Consider the following 12,235-nt stretch of genomic DNA (forward strand, 5'->3'; position numbering starts at 1 on the left):
TGTAATATTTATACATTATTGTCCAATTTATAAAGAAAGAAGCAGAAGGCTTCTCCATCTCTGTGTTCTCCTTTCAGCTTCTAGTGTTCCCCTGACTTTGTAATTAGTGTCAAATTAAAAAAGAATCGGGTTCTGCCGTTTGAGACCGATAAAGGAGGATAAAAAACAGCAGCGGGTTAATTAAAAATGTTTTTTGTAGCCTGTGATTTAATTACTTGTTACATGTTGTGCCAAGAAGGCGGCTTTAGGTATTATTTTCCTGCTGCCTTTCTTTGGGATAACAGGGGGGGCTGCAGCACCCCCACACTCCTCCTTCCTGATCGCGGCCACTGATGACATATGCACCCTGCTCGACAGGGGTGAATCGACGCCCTGATCCTCCTCGACCTCTCCGCAGCTTTCAACACCGTATCCCACCACACACTCATCAAGAGACTGCACCAGATCGGGATCAGAAGAGACGCACTCAAGTGGATTGCATCATTCCCCATGAGATGAACGCAGAGAATCCGCCTACCTCCCTTCACTTCGGAACCCAAGAGCACCACCTGCTGCTTCCCTCAAGGTTCATCCCTCAGCCCTACCCTCTTAAAAACCTACATGATGCCTCTATCCAACAGTGTTCCTGCCGCACAGCAAATGTGACAAGATAAGAACAAAATTTTAAGGTCCGTTTACAGAAAGTGAGGACTCATGGAGGACTACAAGGAGGGCTGGTGAACCAGCTTTGCTCCTCTGGCGTGACGAAGATGTGCTAGACAACCTAAAGCAGACCAATAGAAATCCAGAAATTGTGGGTTACAAACCACAAAGCCAATGATAAGCAATGCGCAGAATGCATTCCCACTGAAGCTTTCAGAATGCCTGTCTGGTAGGCTTCGACCTAAAAATAATTCACTGATATTCAGAGGTTAAGAAATAAACATAGGACACTAGGGTTTCACACTATGACTTATTGAATGGAATATTATTGCTAGACATCAGGGGTTGATTTTCCATTAGGGCTCTGGGGCTGCGACCCTCTGAAATTCCTACATATTACTCCCCAAAAATATTAAATAGATTTGTTTTTTTAGAGATATTATCATATCTCAAAACAAAATAGATGCATTTGAGGCTAAGCTGCCTCTCCCAGGCTGACTCCCCCGCCCCGCTATGATCAATGAGCTAGAAGCCGGGGAGTAAATCAACTTTCTGCAATGTGATGCATGATGCAGGGCTTACCTTTCTAAAGCCCGTCTGTGCCATGGTAGTCTATGGCGGTATCCACTGTAGGCCTGCGATGCTGCCAGCGCCATGATTTCAGGCACTACAGGCTGCGTCCCTACGCGATGCTGCCAGCGCCATGGTTTCAGGCATTACAGGCTGCGTCCCTACGCGATGCTGCCAGCGCCATGGTTTCAGGCATTACAGGCTGCGTCCCTACGCGATGCTGCCAGCGCCATGGTTTCAGGCATTACAGTCTGCGTCCCTACGCGATTACTGCCAGCGCCATGGTTTCAGGCATTACAGGCTGCGTCCCTAAGTGAGGCCAGATGTCCGTCATTCACAGGTATAGATCACATCCTTTCCAACTCGTCACAGGGTAGGACCAGATGAGAGCACAGTACGCAGGATTTGGCACCTTGTCCTCTGTAATGGTAAGTGTTGTAATTCTAAACTTGCATTATGTATATTGCGCTCAGACCCCTGGTCACGCTGACCTCCCCACTGTGACACCCCAGGCCAAGCCTGTAAATCTCTGGCCCCTTTAGAAGTGGACCTGCTGTCTTTGTTCCCGGGTGAAGCTGATCCAAAGACGAACAGGCCTTTTGTTCCCTTGCAAAATTGATCCAAATATCCGAGTCATGCACGGAGGGAGACATATGTGCTTTTCAATTTGGTCGGCACAATCGTTGTAGAATGTTTTATCCCCACTCTGAACATGTGTGGATTTTGAAGACAGTTACAAGGGGTAGCATGCTTGATGTTAGGGATTACATTATTCTGGGGATCGGGCTCTGCTATATGGCATTAAAGCTGGCCCTATCTTCATGCCCTTAACATTAGTGCTAAAACCACGGATTGATTTATAATGAACGCTAAAAACGTTCGGGTAATGCGTGTCAGCAGTTTAGTCCCTCTTATTTCACGTTTTTCTTAATCTTGCATCCCCAAGAGTGTTCGCTATTTGTATCACGATGAGTTTCTGTGGTTGTTTTTTTTTAATCTTATTATTCTTGTCGTGCAAGGTGTATATGGGGGCTGTGATTGAGCTGAAGGCAGCGCGAGCTTCTCACAGTGCCCATCGGTGGGCTCAGCTCTCTGCAGAGCGCACAGAGCAATGGTCACTTATTCCAGTTGCAACTGAATATCTGTGTAAATGTGTGTGTGGGGGGGGGGTACACACTTATTGTTAAAATATTCACAAGGCAAAAGTAAAAGAAAATAACGTGTCTAATTGTTAGCCAGTGCAGTACATGTTTGGGAGCGGTGAAGTGAGGGAGACGAGGAAGTGCATTGGTGAAAGTGAAAAGAGGGTGCTGAAGAGGGAAGAGATGAGGTTGGAAATGTGCAGAGGGCCGCGATCTGAGATAAAAAAAGTTTACATATCTAACATAATGAACACATAACTGAAGACAATACTCCTTTCACAGGCCTCGATATGTTAATTATTTAAGACAAATCGTTGTTACTCATTTATCGTAAACAGCTAACAACCATGGACAAAGCCAGTAGTCCTGGCAGGTTTTAGATGTATGTCAATGTTATATATCTGGATGCAATAATTGCTCAGAGATCAGCAAAATACTGGTTGGGTGGCAAACTGTGGGAATCCCCGAAATTGTCTATGTCCCCTTCGAGAGAGCCACCACTTTCTTCATCCCACTTAAAAACGGTCTGCACATATTTCTATATGACTGATGGCAGCCAGCAGCTGTGGGTGCTTCTTGAAGCCTGGTTAGAGCATCCTCTTCCATGGCCGATTCCGCATGCAGTGCAAGACACTGGGCAAGCACAGACTTTAAAGGGCCTGAAGGTGGCGCGCTGTACAATCTGCACATTACAGTAACTGTTGAACATATTAATGCAGGAAGATAAAGGGCAGTTTTTAATGTGTTTAAATATTTCAAGACTTCATGTCCACAATTGCTTTATAAACCTTCTACCTTTCTCACTAAATTCTATATTAAAATGTGCTTTAAAATGCACCATTTGTCATTCTTTTTTCAAATGTTTCTCGGGAGGGTGACCATTCCCATGGAATCCCACGTTAGCCCTTTGAACTTGCTCGCTATTTAAAAGTCATACCCTGCTTTTACGTCCCACCACCTTCAAAAGTCATCACTGCTAGACAGTAGGGCCTTTCTATGCCCTATGAAGGTGTTTGATTCTAAGAAGAAACGATCATGCCAACACCAACTCCGAAAGCGTTTATTTTATGGACTTACAATCTTTCAAAATTAGCGATAAGCGTTTAATTGGCTCAGTGTAAACATATTTAATTTCAAAGACAATAAAATAATCTAGCAGGCCGCAGTTTATCGCATATGGATCATAAAGTTGCCTGTTTGAAAGTTGGATGAAATATTAGTAAGTTTCAGGGGTTATCTGGAGTTGACGCAGTTCTACTAACAGCAGACACTGGATACCGGCTTGCAATGACGGCGGAGGGAAAGCAGGGGCGCCGCTGTACAGAACGAAGGAGCACACCAGCTCCGTATCATCACGGATCTCAGACGCACACTCTCACCTGGGCTCAAAGAGCTCAGGATGACTGACTAAGGTTAACCAATTGTACTAAGGTTAACCAAATGGACTAAGATTAACCAAATGGACTAAGGTTAACCAAATAGTTGTACCAATTGTTGAGGTGATTAGGGCTGACCAAACAGTCGTACCATCCCAACCGCACACTGCGAGTCAAGAGAACCAGGCTACCTTGGTAGCTGAAAGCAATGCGGGTTGGACCGAGGTAAGGAGAAAGGGTTTCGTTAACCTTCCGCCAGATTGTGCCCCTTATGTGGTGGTTTTAACTAACGTACCGCGGGTTGACTCTTTTATGCCCCAGACTCAGTATGAATCTCATGATTCCCTGAAAAATAAAACTGTTGCCTGGTTGCATAAGCAATGTGGATTCCCTACGGTCCTCTCTAATGATATATTAACTACAAGAAGGGTCAACTGGGTCGGTAATTCTAGAAAGATCTGTAAAGGCGACTGTGTTATTGTTAATTTTAAATATCCTCAACACGTCGCAACAGTTCTGCTTAGATCAGCCTCCCTACCACTTACCGATTATGGCGTTTGTGTACGCCCGCTTGGCTTTTTTTATAGCCATCTCATTAATATGCCCCCTAATGATTATAACTCTTCCTGGCTACCCCCGTCGATCCAGCAGCGGTGTTTAGCCTTTCCTTTGCATAATCGTTTTTATGCCCTTAACAGTTTAGATTCTAATGACTGACTCAACCAGGAGAGCCCAATTTCCTTGGATAAGGTTATGTATAAGCAGGGTACTGAAACTATTAAGGTTAACCTAGTTTCGGGGCCAACCAAGGCGGAGGTTTATCCTGATAATGATTGCAGGGGGTCAGTCAATGAAAACCCAAGGGAAGGAAATTATCCAACAGTATCTATTACACCAGTTAGGGCTAATGCAAGGGGTAAAGGAATAATTATAGCCAGTTGGAATGTTGCAGGGTTAAAATCCAAGGGGAAGGCCTTGGGCTGGCAGAATTTCATTAATTCCTTTGATATCGCATGTTTTCAGGAGACATGGTGTAGGGAAGAAATTAATTATGATGGGTTTGTTTCATATAACCTGGTGGCGAAGGGCATTGGGCCGAGCAGAGCAAAAGGGGGTTTGTTGATATTAGTGTCAATCCACCGCCCAATCATAGTAAAAGGGTATATAACAGTGGGTGAACATGCCCAGATTCTCTGGTTGTTAGAGGAACATGCCCATAATATCTTACTGATAAACTATTACAATAATATTTTTGATAGTTCTAGGGATGTAGTCCTCCGTGATCTGGCTAATGCCATTGAAAATCTGAACCCAGAAGCTAACATTTCTTTTGATTATATCTGGGTTGGTGATTTTAATATCCCATTATGTGAACTGTCAATCGAAAACGTTTGTGGATTTATCAACGATATGGGAGTGGAACACCTACATTTTTGTCATAACAACTATGGAGATTTATTAAATTATTTTTTGGGTTACTATGATTTAGAAATTCTAGGTCTGCCTAGAGAGGAATCGGGACAAAGTATCCCTACTTTTAAGGGTCATCATTCCTGCTCAGTTATTGACCCTGTGATTGTTTCCTTTAATATTTCTTCCTGTTGTGCTTCACCTAGGGTTGAAGTAACTACCTTAAGCGATCACAATTGTATTATCTTGGAAACAACTTTTTGGGCCGATAGCTGTGTTAAAACGGGCGTTGTGGTCTCTAATATTGAACCATACAGACCAAATGGTGTTCGTTTGAGATGGGTTGGGGATAAAGCTAATGATTTAATTGGCTTTATCGTGAGGGACTGCTTACCCAGTATTAGTATTATTTTCGAAAACCCTATTAATGAATTGCAGGTTTTAAAAGCTTTTATGCATATGAATTTAATTGAGGCCAGATTTACCAAATCCAAGGGGGGCCAGCGTAGCAATGCTCCAAGATGGTTTGACCATGCATGCACTCGCCTATTAACTGAACTAAAAATGGCGCTTGCCAAAAAACCTAGGGATACTGAGTCCGTTGTGAAATTAAGGCTGGAATACAAGCTTGCTCTAAGGCGAAGGAAGAGTGAGCTACAGCAGTTGGCATGGGGCTCGCTTAACCAAGCAGCTGAATTATCTAACAGTACCTTGTTCTGGGCCACTGTTAATTCTCCTTTTATCAGGGATGAGAATACCCCAATGTTAACTTCCAATGTTTCGAGTGACGGCTTGGTTACCCACTTTTCAAATATTTTTGATTCTAACAGTTGTATTGGTACCTGCCATAATAGTTGGCCTGTTTTACCCTTAAATATTACTGTTAGTGAGGTTGAATCCGGCATTTGTGCTAGTAAGGGGAGTAAAGCTCAGGGCCCAGACGGGGTGCCTATTGATGTGTATAAAGCGGACCCCGATATGTGGAGCCCCCTGTTGGCTATAGTTTTTAATGCTGCTATATGTACTGTGCCCCCCGAAACATGGGGGGAATCTATTATCATTCAAATACATAAAAAAGGTAGTAGGTCCGATGTTAAAAATTATCGACCCATCTCTCTTCTAGATTCATCTGTTAAGATCATGAGCAGAATTATGCTGGTGAGGTTAGAGGAATGGGCTGAGCCAGAGGGTATTCTAGCTGATAGTCAGTACGGATTCAGAAAGGGTAGGGGCACGCTTGACCAGTGTTTAAATCTTGATCTACTGATCGGGAAATATACTGTTGCTAAGTTAGGCTCACTCTACCTTTGTTTTGCGGACCTTAGCAGCGCATTTGATATGGTTGACCATTCAATCCTATGGTCAACCTTGTTACAGTTAGGTGCGCCAGAAGGTATAATTTATTTTCTGGCCAGACTGTATGGGAATTTAAAAACTTGTGTGCGCTTTGGGACCAAAGGATAATGTACTCCTAAATTCAGTGTAAAAAGAGGTATTAGACAGGGCTGTGTACTGGCCCCCCTTCTTTTCATCTTATTTATCAACGGAATCGACGCAATTTTAAAAACAATCCAAGCAGATGCCCCACGGATCCAAGGTTCCCCTGTGCCAGTGTTATTATACGCTGACGACGCCGTCCTACTTTCTAGAACTCCATTAGGACTGCAGCGTCTGATTGATAGATTTTCTTCCTTTATTAAGGATAGGAGGTTGACTATCAACAAGAAGAAAACGTATATCATGATTTGTGGGGCCAAAAGTAAAAAGAAAAGTAAATCTGTTAATTTTTCCTTTTTTATAGATAAGGACAAGGTGCTTCACGTGGATACCTTTTCTTATCTTGGTATAACCTTCTCTAATGATAGAAAATGGTTCAACGAATTTAAAAATATCCGTATTAAAATGGCCAAAAATGCCCATGGTGTTTTTAGATTTGCTGCGAAGGTTGGGGACCGACGCACCAGGGATATGCTTAAGATTTATCAAGCCAGGTGTGTCAGTATCGCTCTGTATGGGGCAGGTGTTTGGGGACATTTTCCTGCCCATTTCTTGCAGTTAGAGGAAAATGCTTCTTAAAAAAAACTTTTTTCATTACCACCCACTGCATGTACTGACCTCACTCATCGAGAGCTTGATATTAATTTTCTTACCGATCAACTATCTTTGAGGCCACTCATAATTTGGCGTTCTATTTGGCTCCAAGAAGAAAAACCTTTCAATAGATCGGTTATTGAGGATTGTCTCTCGTTGGACAAATTCTTAAATATACCATGGTTAAAATATGTCATCAGATGTTTTTCCGAGATTTTTAATTTAAACATCTTGGTGGACCCTAACGCAGCGTCTTTAATAACGAAACAAGAGCTGAAAACAAATTTTTGGGCATTTGCCGCAAGGAAACGGGCCATTGCTAACGGTTCTCTATCTACTGTTATGTTTTATAATAAGCATAACCTTGTTGAAGGTTTACCCATTTATTTAGTATGGGTAACGAGGCCATCCCATAAGTTTGTGCTGACCAGACTGAGGCTTGGTATCGTCCATCATCTAGTGGCTCTGCCAACACTAAAGAAATATCCGCTGGGGCCCTGTATGTGTGATGGCGTCTCTAAACAGAGCACTGTGCACTTTCTCTTCATCTGCAAACTGTATATGAATTTTCGTATTGCCTATTTAAAACCTATGTTTTGTAAATATGGTATACGTACAGTTAATCAAGCTATGAGTTTAGTTTTTACCTTACAATACGTCGATATCTGTTTTTTTACTGCCATGTTTTTAACCCAATCTATCAAGGCCAGGAAAAGCATGTGTTTTTAAATTTATAACATTTGTTATCTATAGTTTTCGAATTGTAATCTGCTGTATTTGATATTGTAATGTATTTTTTATTTATTATTGTTGTGCTTTCATGGTCATTTTATATGTACCGAATAAACCTTCATGAAATGAAATGAAATGACTGACCCTCAGGTAGGTGAGAGAGTCAGCACTCTAATTCCTGATTCCACTTACCAGCACCTATACGTAAAATCATGGGAACGAACTTCTGGTCCCGTCAGCACTGCAAATATTGAAGTGTTGCACCCTGGGGATTTCCAGTGGCCAAGGCACCAGGAGAAAGTGTTGCACCCTGGGGATGTCTAGTGACCAAGGCACCAGGAGAAAGTGTTGCACACTGGGGAGTTCCAGTGACCAAGGCACCAGGAGAAAGTGTTGCACACTGGGGATTTCCAGTGACCAAGGCACCAGGAGAAAGTGTTGCACACTGGGGATGTCTGGTGACCAAGGCACCACGAGAAAGTGTTGCACCCTGGGGATGTTTAGTGACCAAGGCACCAGGAGAAAGTGTTGCACACTGGGGATTTCCAGTGACCAAGGCACCAGGAGAAAGTGTTGCACACTGGGGATGTCTAGTGACCAAGGCACCAGGAGAAAGTGTTGCACACTGTGGATTTACAGCGACCAAGGCACCAGGAGAAAGTGTTGCACACTGGGGATGTCTAGTGACCAAGGCACCAGGAGAAAGTTTTGCACACTGGGGATTTACAGCGACCAAGGCACCAGGAGAAAGTGTTGCACACTGAGGATGTCTAGTGACCAAGGCACCAGGAGAAAGTGTTGTGCCCTTGGGGATTTCCAGTGACCAAGGCACCAGGAAAAAGTGTTGCACACTGGGGATGTCTAGTGACCAAGGCACCAGGAGAAAGTGTTGCACACTGGGGATTTACAGCGACCAAGGCACCAGGAGAAAGTGTTGCACACTGGGGATGTCTAGTGACCAAGGCACCAGGAGAAAGTGTTGCACACTGGGGATGTCTAGTTACCAAGGCACCTGGAGAAAGTGTTGCACCCTGTGGATGTCTAGTGACCAAGGCAACAGGAGAAAGTGTTGCACCCTGGTGATGTCTAGTGACCAAGGCACCAGGAGAAAGTGTTGCACACTGGAGATTTACAGCGACCAAGGCGCCAGGATAAAGTGTTGCACCCTGTGGATGTCTAGTGACCAAGGCACCAGGAGAAAGTGTTGCACACTGGGGATTTACAGCGACCAAGGCACCAGTAGAAAGTGTTGCACCCCGGGGATTTACAGCGACCAGGGCACCAGGAGAAAGTGTTGCACACTGGGGATTTACAGCGACCAAGGCACCAGTAGAAAGTGTTGCACCCCGGGGATTTACAGCGACCAGGGCACCAGGAGAAAGTGTTGCACCCTGGGGATGTCTAGTGACCAAGGCACCAGGACAAAGTGTTACACCCTGGGGATTTCTAGTGACCAAGGCACTAGGAGAAAGTGTTGCACCCTGGGGATTTCTAGTGACCAAGGCACCAGGAGAAAGTGTTGCACCCTGGGGATTTCTAGTGACCAAGGCACCAGGAGAAAGTGTTGCACCCTGGTGATGTCTAGTGACCAAGGCACCAGGAGAAAGTGTTGCACCCTGTGGATGTCTAGTGACCAAGGCACCAGGAGAAAGTGTTGCACACTGGGGATGTCTAGTGACCAAGGCACCAGGAGAAAGTGTTGCACCCTGGGGATTTACAGCGACCAAGACACCAGGAGAAAGTGTTGCACCCTGGGATGTCTAGTGACCAAGGCACCAGGAGAAAGTGTTGCACACTGGGGATTTCCAGTGACCAAGGCACCAGGAGAAAGTGTTGCACACTGGGGATGTCTAGTGACCAAGGCACCAGGAGAAAGTGTTGCACACTGTGGATTTACAGCGACCAAGGCACCAGGAGAAAGTGTTGCACACTGGGGATGTCTAGTGACCAAGGTACCAGGAGAAAGTGTTGCACACTGGGGATGTCTAGTGACCAAGGCACCAGGAGAAAGTGTTGCACACTGGGGATGTCTAGTGACCAAGGTACCAGGAGAAAGTGTTGCACACTGGTGATGTCTAGTGATCAAGGCACCAGGAGAAAGTGTTGCACCCTGGTGATGTCTAGTGACCAAGGCACCAGGAGAAAGTGTTGCACCCTGTGGATGTCTAGTGACCAAGGCACCAGGAGAAAGTGTTGCACACTGGGGATTTACAGCGACCAAGGCACCAGGAGAAAGGGTTGCACTCCGGGGATTGACAGCGACCAGGGCACCAGGAGAAAGTGTTGCACCCTGGGGATGTCTAGTGACCAAGGCACCAGGACAAAGTGTTACACCTTGGGGATTTCTAGCGATCAAGGCACCAGGAGAAAGTGTTGCACCCTGAGATGTCTAGTGACCAAGGCACCAGGACAAAGTGTTACACCCTGGGGATTTCTAGCGATCAAGGCACCAGGAGAAAGTGTCGCACCCTGGGGATGTCTAGTGACCAAGGCACCAGGAGAAAGTGTTGCACCCTGGGGATTTCCAGTGACCAAGACACCAGGACAAAGTGCTGTACCATATTTAGCAGGATTAAATCTAGTGCACAGAATAGCGTTGATAGAGGCAATTAATTTGAGCAGGGTTCAAAGCAACAAATGATTTGTTTACAAACTGTTAATCAGCACAGCATGCATGCATGCCTTCTTTGGTGCAGAAAGCTTTTGCTAGGCCATGGCAGGGAGGAGTGGTGGCCACTGTAGGTGCGCATGTTGGTTTGGCCAACCGTCGTAAGATGGCCAAACTGACACGCACACTTAGGTTTCTCCCACCCAGCTGTATTCCACAGCTGGGTGGAGAAACAGCACAGACTCCCTGTGCCTGAGCGAGCATCAGACCAGCTTCTCAGGCCAATCCCGGCACTTCTCTCATGCTTGGCATAGCATGAGATCAGTGTCGGGATTGGTTTGGGGAGTCTGGTAGCCTGTTCTGTGTGCTGCGTGGTAGAGGAGCACCAAGGAGGCCAGCAGAGTCAGGTAAGCCTTTATTTAATATGTATTGTCCCCCTGACACCCCCCCCCCCCCACTTTATAGGACAGCAGCCTCCACAGGGACTGAGATCAAGCGACAAATGATTCAACTGTGTGGGAAGGTGGTTTTTTAGAACGGGTAGAAGGGACACTACCTGTTCACAGAAAGGACTTGCTCCCATAGGAATGTATTCACTGAAGTCTTGGCAGCAACAACAGGAAACCAATGGAGGTCTCCCTGTGCCCTACTGAATGTTGTTAGTGTTGGATAAGCACAGTGCACTACAACAGTGTTTGCTGTTAGAAGTGTTCTATTGTAAACCAGACCCAAACCACGATTCCCAGAGCTGTTCTAACCAACAAAATGAAGTGCAAGTTTATCAAGGGCTTAGTGGAAATAGTTTTCACCTGAAGAACGTTAAACCACTCAAGTTAAACCACTTCTTCTGCCAATGTCCAATACAGCTGCTTGTTTACAATGTTGAATAAAATATTAGAATGCTTTATACCCACATCACGTCTGGGTGATATTTTATTCATTGAACACAAGACTATGAAGTCATAAGGATGCAATGATTTGTCCACCCTGCAGGGGGCAGAGGAGAATTTGTAGGGTATCGGCAAAGATGAGGCGTTAGGAAGTAAAACGACTGGTTCGCCCCAGAGAAGATCTGCTCACAGTTTCCTACTACAGGTTGAATCTAGGAATACTAATATTAGGTAAGATGGGAATGCTTTTCATCACTTTGTGCACTACTGACATTGAGGTATAGTGCCCTTGTGCACAGTGGTATAGAAGTTAAGTACTGCACATTCCCTATACCTTCCCTGCACATTCTCCAGAACTCTGCTGTTCGTGCTCTTCAGCTTCATTGCCTTCTTTTTCTTAAAACAATATTTTCATATTTCTCTGTATTCTCCATCTAGCCTTTTTCCTGCTCTTACCTTTCTGTATCTCTGGGTATACCACCTTGCATCCTTTGATTTCTACACAGTCTCTTCTCCTGTATGTACTCATCACTATTCTATTAATTTTCTACATTTGCCTCATCACTGGAACTCTCCTCGTCTTGCTATTGTTCTCCTCCGCGTCTAGCCACAAAGTCTCCTCTCCTTTTTTCTAACCCATCCCTTATCTAGATCTCCTCCATTGTACACTTTGGTCAGGTTGTGCTGGGCCAGGAATTCTGTTTTGTGGAGCAGTACGGACCTGCTCATTTAGATATTTTGGGTATTAACACCTTAAAATGAATAGGAAATAAG

Source organism: Triturus cristatus, chromosome 9 (assembly GCF_964204655.1).
Source record: "Triturus cristatus chromosome 9, aTriCri1.1, whole genome shotgun sequence".
Classification (NCBI taxonomy): domain Eukaryota; kingdom Metazoa; phylum Chordata; class Amphibia; order Caudata; family Salamandridae; genus Triturus; species Triturus cristatus.